This window comes from Schistocerca serialis, chromosome 9 (assembly GCF_023864345.2).
Source record: "Schistocerca serialis cubense isolate TAMUIC-IGC-003099 chromosome 9, iqSchSeri2.2, whole genome shotgun sequence".
NCBI lineage: Eukaryota > Metazoa > Arthropoda > Insecta > Orthoptera > Acrididae > Schistocerca > Schistocerca serialis.
Window position 1 is genome coordinate 395,508,573 of NC_064646.1, and position 7,888 is coordinate 395,516,460.

The window sequence follows — 7,888 nt, forward strand, 5'->3', positions numbered from 1 at the left end:
GCAGTTCACACAGGGGTATTTCACACGCGCTAGCAAAAGTTGATGGTCAAAAGCCCACTATTGACGTCACGACTACAAAAAGTAGTGTGAAGTCTACTCGACCCGCAACCGAAGGGTGCGTTAGGGGGTCGAGGACGTCGGACCAGTACTTGGATGGGCGGGGGGAATGGACAACAGCGGGCCTGCAGGGCGCTGAGGTGAAATCCTGGCCTGGCTGCCTCTGTTGTACCGCTGGCTGACGCCTTCGCTAGTAGTCTTATAGCGAGGGTGGTGTATTATGATGGACGCACGGTGTTTGTTGGCGAAATGACGATACTCCGGCTACAGAGCCAGCAGGCTTTGTTGTTGGCCTTCCTAGAACTGTACGTCCGGTCCCGCGGGGTACGTGAACCCCTGGTGCCACCCGTAGCTCTCGCCCCCTTTGCGTATTGCGTTTGTGTGCTCCCACGCCTGTCTTCCCGCACGCGCAGTCTGCGAGACTGACGATGGTGCCTTGGCCGTGACGTCAGCTCACGCTTGCAGGCGCCGTTTGCTCTGACAAGAAACTATTGCATTGGAGGATGTTGTTTAAATACGAGGGTTGGAACTTTAATAGTGTCAGCAATTTAGTTACAGCTCGTACAAGATAGATACGTGTTTCAAAGTTTTACTGATGTTCAAAGTAGTCACCAGCATTCTGTATAACCCGTTGCCAGTGATGTGGAAGTTGTAGGATACTCTTTAGCAGTGCCAGTTGTGTTGACAGTTCGAGCGGCGCGGTCTATTGTTCGACGAATTTGTAGCAGTTCTGAAGCGAATGCCGTGAAGTGTTTCCTTCAGTTTGGAAATCGAGTTGAACTCACAAGGGCTTAAGTTAGGACAGTAGGTGGTATACCACTTAGCAGCCCCATCAGTCAAACAAATCAGTAACAGCTTGCACTGTACGTGCTTGAGCACTGTCCTGCAAAATGATGGTCAGGTCCTGCAGAAAGTGTCATCCCTTCTGTCTTTATGCAGCTCTTTTTAGAACACAACCTACGACCAGCTTAGAGAGAGAAGTGATGACACTCTCTGCAGGACCTGACTGTCATTTTGCTGGACAAGATCCAAGCACGTACAGTGCAAGCTGTTACTGATTTGTTTGACTGTGGGGCTGCTAAGTGCTATACCACCTACTGCACCCCCTTGACTTAAGCCCTCGTGAGTTCAACTCGATTTCTAAACTGAAGGAAACACTTCACGGTATTCGCTTCAGAACTGCTACAAATTCGTCGGGCGATAGACTGCGCCGCTCGAACTGTCAACACAGTTGGCACTGCTAAGAGTATCCTACGACATCCACATCACTGGCAACGGGATATACACAATGCTGGTGACTACTTTGAAGTTCAGTAAAACTTTGAAACACGTATCTATTTTGTACGAGCTGTAAATAATTAGTTGCACTATTACAGTTCCAACCCTCGTACATGTGTGGTGGGAGTCCAAAGCTTCGGAGACGTAATTGGCGCAGAGTTTGGCACTCAGCAAGGATTGGCAATTACGAGCTTTTGGCGCACTCAGCATCATTTGTTTTGGGTGATTGCTGCGCAGAAGGACGGCAGTTCTCTTCCCGACCGACGGAGAGAGTATTTCAGGCATCATCTATACCGCTGGCTGCGAAACTTAGAAACGCCGTGGACGCGCTTAGTGTGTTGACTTTGCTCCAGAGTCCTCTGATCGACCTGGTGGGCAGCTGCCCTGAGTGCGGTATCGGGCTGCACCCGACACAACCATTGGCCACGTAACGACGACAATGGTAGTGGTAATGTACGCAGCCCCAGCATTTAGGAAATTAATAGGCTGTTTAAATGCCCCATCTGCAGTAGACTCAACTATACTGAGGCTGCAGTACAAATCAGTTGTGCATCTCCGTACTAGTCTTTGCTGAGTGATCAGTCATTGGTGCTTTGTATGCCAATTCATGTCGTGTGTAATTTCCTTGTCCCTCGCTACACACTGGGCTGCACAGCATCTCACAGACAGCAGTCAGGATCAGTGGTCAGTGGTCAGTCGTGTCAACCATTGAGTCTCGGACTCCCACTTTTGCTTGACGTTTATCATTAACGTTCATTTAATATTCAAGTGCATTTCACTATTTACACAAACGTGTTTGATTTAAATAAATCGTATTGTGATGTCAAGACTCATCCCCTGGTCACAGATTTTGGTGGATATCAATTGATTTTTTCTAACAATTATTTGTGTGACGTTAATCCAACTCGAGTGACGTTGCAAAGGATCAACAACTAAATTCGCATATTCAAACATTTGCATGTATTTGACAGTGGTGGGTATTAATGAGCTCAGCTCTGATACTGGTGGTGGTGGTGGTGGTGGTGGTGGTGGTGGTGGTTAGTGTTTAACGTCCCGTCGATAACGAGGTCATTAGAGACGGAGCGCAAGCTCGGGTTAGGGAAGGATTGGGAAGGAAATCGGCCGTGCCCTTTCAAAGGAACCATCCCGGCATTTGCCTTAATCCATTTAGGGAAATCACGTCTGATACTGGTTTATTCAAATCAGGCAGCCTCCAGGTGCTGCGCATGGGCCAAAGGGGCCATACCCTTCGAAAGGCTGCATACGTCTATGTGCCCTATTTCGGGAAACTGTTTAAAATTAACAAGCGGGCTATGTAGAATATTCTGCCAAGGTTTTGTTTCATCGTCTCAGTGCTAGAGGTCAGGGCAGCGTTTTCTTGGTGCGTGTCCGCGCAGCACTTTCTCATTCACGCTTAGGGGCAGGTCAGTTTACATTGAGCATCGGCAGTTACGGTGTTGTATTTGCTTGCCGCACTAAGAAACCTGTTTCAAGGTTCTTCTCTTATGAAAATTCGAATACGAAAAAAGACGCTGAGAAAATATGGGGACAGAAAGGTGAAAGCTGCAGTTATGCCAGTGGCGTTGGTATTACAGGAAGGACATTTTGATTTGTCTCATCGTGTTGTGAAAAAAATGTTACTTGCAAGTTGGTGATAGCAAGAAGAGCTCTGAGAGTTTCTACACAGATCAAGGTACCATTAAAATAGCCTGTCTTAAATGAGAGCATAATGAAGAACTCGAGTACGCCTAACAAGCAGCTGATTGTAAATCCAAAGCGGTTTATGGAAGATACCTGGAATATTTTGTGTGTATTTATAGCTCTAAGCTGAAGGTACGTAGTGCTTACATATTAAGCCTGTAGCAGATGTCAAAAGACCGTGAACCGTACCAAAAAAAATTCACCAATCGTTTCAGGAGAGAAGGGGCACACATGATAATCGCCCTCACAAAGCCATAGTTGACGTTTGAGAGATGCTATAGAGCACTTAGGCGCAATTCCGAGTAGACAGTCATTACTGCGAACACAAATTGTCTTTGAGTCATTTCGAAAACCAACTCTCAATATTAAATTATTGAATGAGCTTTCTTCAATGAGATTTTATGAAACTACAGGTGATAAGCTTAAAATGAAGTATGTAACTCATTTTAAGCATTTCAAGCTAAACTGCGACTGCAGCTTGAAACAACCTAAAACGGGTGTCTGTGACTAGCACAGCTTCTGAGAAAAAAACTACCTCTGCTTAGCAGAGAACTTCAGTCAAAAAAGGAATGCTGGAAGATACCTTACAATTAAGAAAGACTTTGTTCACATACCCCAATTTGATCATGCACTTCCTGTGATTGTTTCATTATTCGCAGAACCTGCGTCTACCAAAATCGAATGTGACCAGCCAATTTTACACACGTCTGTTACGGTTATATGCTTTCACCGTCCATGTACACGATGGTGATTCTTCATATGTGTAATGCTCTAAGGAAATGCAGTCTAAAAAGGACCCAGCACAAGTTGTATTGGTTATATATATATAGTTCTAGAAATCCAGTTGAAAGACTTTCCACACGTCAAGCATATTGTACTATTGTCCGATACATGTGAGAATAAGAATTCGACGGCAATGTGGACAGCACGAGTGTTTCACGTGGAGGTTACTCATCTTTTCCCAGTTCGTGGACATTCCTTTGGGCAACGTGATAGGAATTTTGGTCTGATTAAAGCTAAAGTGAAGAAAGAAGAAACCATTCCTATAGCAAAACCTTATTTATCAGCAATGCTGATGTGCAGTAGTAGCCCATCGCACATTATTGTTCTTATGGACGGAAGCTTAATAAAGCTATGGAAAGAAGGTCTTGACAAATATTTCTTTAAGAAACGTATTGTCAAGGGAACTAGTTTAAAACTCAGAAGCATTTTGTTCAGAAATGCATGGCAAATGGTTCAGTACTAGGCTCACTAACATACAGTGGTCCATATAGACACTATTATGGCCTTCAGGAATACATTAATGGTGTATTGAAAAACCCGAGACTATCAACAATGGACTTTAATCCAGTGAAAAGAAAGACAAATAATCGGATGTCGGGGATTTATTTCTGTACATGGGTGATCTAAGTAGATTGTGGTTACACGATATGCTTGAAGATAGTTACCTGTAAGCAGACATTATTTAGAAAACAGATATACATGTGGGACAGCAAGAAGAAGAAGAAGAAGAAGGACGAAAGATCATTCAGTAACAAGAAACTATAGCATATAAACTGTCCATTATAATGCATGGAACACAGAACAAAACAATGATGTTTATTTGTTATTACTTTACCTTCCTTTATTTTATTTTTGTACCTTCTTGAGGATTCCCTGATCGTAGATATTATTAAGAATAATATTGATTTGTTTTAATGTGTCCTGAGTGTTAAAATAACGTTTGAAATAAATATTGGCTCATTGTAACCTACTGACACTGATTTGTGAGAAGAGAGCGTACAAATGTTAATCAGGAATATTATTTTTCACATTAAAACGTAGGTTAAAATATCTAGTATTATGGAAAGATTTACTTAATACCAGTATAGTTCCTATTAAAATATACTTGTATATTAGAATCAAGTTGTTAGATATATAAAATGTAAGTATTTAAATTGCCCTATCTTGATAACCATTTTATTCTGTGAGCCTTTCTACGGGAAAACGCCTCAGATGTCGGCTCCATTACGCACAGTGCATGAAGATAGAAACTCGGCTTGAATAACAAATATAAATGCTTTCACCGATTTCAAAGACCCCCCCCTCTCTCTCTCTCTCTCTCTCTCTCTCTCTCTCTCTCTCTCTCTCTCTCTCTCCAATCATAAGCCAAATGCGGTTGAAACCCGAAACTCTGTTTTATGTGAAGTAAATACGGTATTGCGAGTGGATTTTGCTTCTTCCACGCATAAAAAAATACTAATAATTATATATCGTTTCGACGGTGAATACTCTGAATTATACTAGAGTTGTAATGTAAGCCAAGTATTCGAGATGGTTCTTTGGAACATGGATGATTCAGATCTGTAAAATAGGCTCGTTGTTTTCTCTTTAATCACTCGATGTTAATTTTACTCTCGGCAACACTTCGTGTATGCGAACAAATACGAAGCTAATTGTGTTTCGGAATACACCGATAGTACGAAACTCATGCGATAGATTTGCTGCGACGTCCTCATACGCTCACCACAATTTGGTCTACGCATCACATATGCTCGAATTAATAATTGACGCATTACGAAACGAAACTATTTGTGATCAAAACGAGGAAAAAAATAATGGCCCGTGGGGGGATCGAACCCACGACCTTCGCGTTATTAGCACGACGCTCTAACCAACTGAGCTAACGGGCCGGTTGGTGAATAGAGCAAAAAAGCGTGTAATATTCAGTATCCATCTTGGCCTTTCTCCTAATGATTCATTTATTCTGAACCGTAGATATCAAGGAGAGCTGTCACGTATACATTAACATGAAACGAAGACATAAATTTAACCTGAGTGGTTTACCAACAACATACTAACAAGACGCAGCTTCATGCTATTCACGTATATGACTTCGAAAAGTAATCATGAAACTTGGTGAGAAAGCTGCTGTTTATCTGCTATTTTTAGCTTAGTATTTACTTGACTGCAGGTGTAAAATATTTTCTTTGAAATCAAACATTGATCCTTATTCATAGTAAATTATTACCAAACACTGCTATTTGCCAAGTAGCTAAGAAATTTTTTATCTCTGAATCTAAATAATCGGATGATATGAAGAAGAAGTAGGTTAATTTGGTGTGTTTTTTAACTTTATTTGCAACATTTTGATTTTTCAGTACGCTATTTTAAACAAGGTACATTTGCTTAACTGACTTCAATAGTAAACATGCGAACCCGGAAGACCTAACTGTAATCAGTGGAAGTACCATAAATATTAATGCAAGAAATTTTAGAAACCGATGTATCAACATACCAGGGTGGTTTGGAAAGTTCTCGGAACAGAATACAAAAAAAAGTTACATCGCTGAAAGTTTACTTATATTTTTGAATGTAGTCTCCTTGTAGATTAATGCACGTGGCTCAACAATGTTCCAGTGCCTTGATCCCATCTCGGAAATGAGTTTCCTCCAGGCCTGCAAAACAGTTGTCAACTCCGGCTATCAACTATTAGTTTGAATGAGCCTTCGTCCACCAAGAAAAATTTTCAGTTTTGGGAAGAGATGGAAGTGTGACTGAGCCATATCAGGTGAATGTGGCGGGTGTGGCAACAATTCATACCGTCGTTCGTGTAATTTTGCCTGGACGACGGCATACGTGTGCGGGCGCGCATTGTCTTAATGGAAGATGACTTTCTTCTTTGCTAAACCTGGTTTTTTTTTCGCGGATCTTTTGCTGCAATTCATCCAGGAGGTTCGCATAGTATTGGCCAGTGGGGAGATAATCTACAAACAGAATCCCCTTCGCATCCCAGAACACTGATGCCATGACCTTTACCGCCACTCCGCGCGGTGTGTAGTAGTGACCCAAGTTTCATCTGTGGTCACTTACTGGCTCAAAAAATCTTGTTCGTTTCTCCTACAACGGGCCAAACACTGCTTTCTTTGGTGGCGGAGAATCAACATGTTTCCACTGCATTGACTGTTGTCTTGTCTCTGGGGCATAGTTCAAATAATCATCTTGTGGTGCAGTTGTTGTTGTTGTCTCCGTGCTTGCTAAGAAAGTGGGATGAGAAGTTCCGCCTTATGCAAGACACCCTTTTTCTTTTGTTTCACCCATACATGTTTCAGCACTTTTGTGCTATCGTCAGTGTGTTCTATTTTTATTTTTAACTGTAAATTTGTTGTTAACATACTAACATTTGCATCGTTTACAAAATTATGAAAAAATTGCATTTATGACTTAATTGGCGAAAAGTAGGTGTAATCTTAAGTAACATACCTTACATGATGTTATTGTCCACTTGTTTTGGTACCAGTTCTGCTACACAATATACAAATTGTCATCTGCAAACAGCAAAACGTAATTTATTTTCATGTTTGTTATGCATTTACGAACGGAAATAAGACTGTATCACATTTTCTTTCTGTAACTTACAATTTTGAAGTTGTGGTACGTTTTTCTCTGTTGTTGGCGAAGTAAATAGTTTTACTTCTTTGCCTGTGTTCGCGTGGCAATGCAGTTTTTCCGATTACTCAAAACATAGGCGGAGTTTTCGCTGCCATTACGTGTTGTTGTGGCTGTGTGGCGTTCATTTGTTTTGTAGCGTGTTCTGCTGGGTGAGGCGCGCGAATTTGAATTGTATTTGGTGTTAGTGGTGTATGGTTTATGTGGGTTTGCGTGTGTGTGATGAGTACTGGGGCAGAGGGAGGATTTGTGTGTGTGTGTGTGTGTGTGTGTGTGTGTGTGTGTGTGTGTTACTTGTATAGTTCTTCTATTGTGACGAAGACGGTTTTGTTGCACAGTGATGTGTATTCGTTGAGTACTTTCTTTCCTTGGGCTATTGATTTTTAGATGTGGTAGTTTGCCTTCTATAGTTAATTTTTGGTAT

General features: G+C 41.7%; 1 long non-coding RNA gene and 1 other non-coding gene across 2 annotated transcripts in view; both read right to left on the minus strand.

Moving 5' to 3' along the window:
- LOC126418992 (uncharacterized) overlaps positions 1–7,563 on the minus strand; it is a 42,165-nt gene extending 34,602 nt beyond the window's left edge. The window contains exons 1-2 of the long non-coding RNA XR_007575924.1: positions 7,435–7,563; positions 7,279–7,343 (exon numbers count right to left, since the gene is read on the minus strand). This is a non-coding gene — a long non-coding RNA (uncharacterized LOC126418992). The remainder of the gene's footprint in view (positions 1–7,278; positions 7,344–7,434) is intronic.
- On the minus strand, positions 5,635–5,708 carry Trnai-aau (transfer RNA isoleucine (anticodon AAU)). Its single transcript has one exon. It is a non-coding gene; the product is annotated as a tRNA-Ile (tRNA).
- Positions 7,564–7,888: the final 325 nt, after the last annotated feature.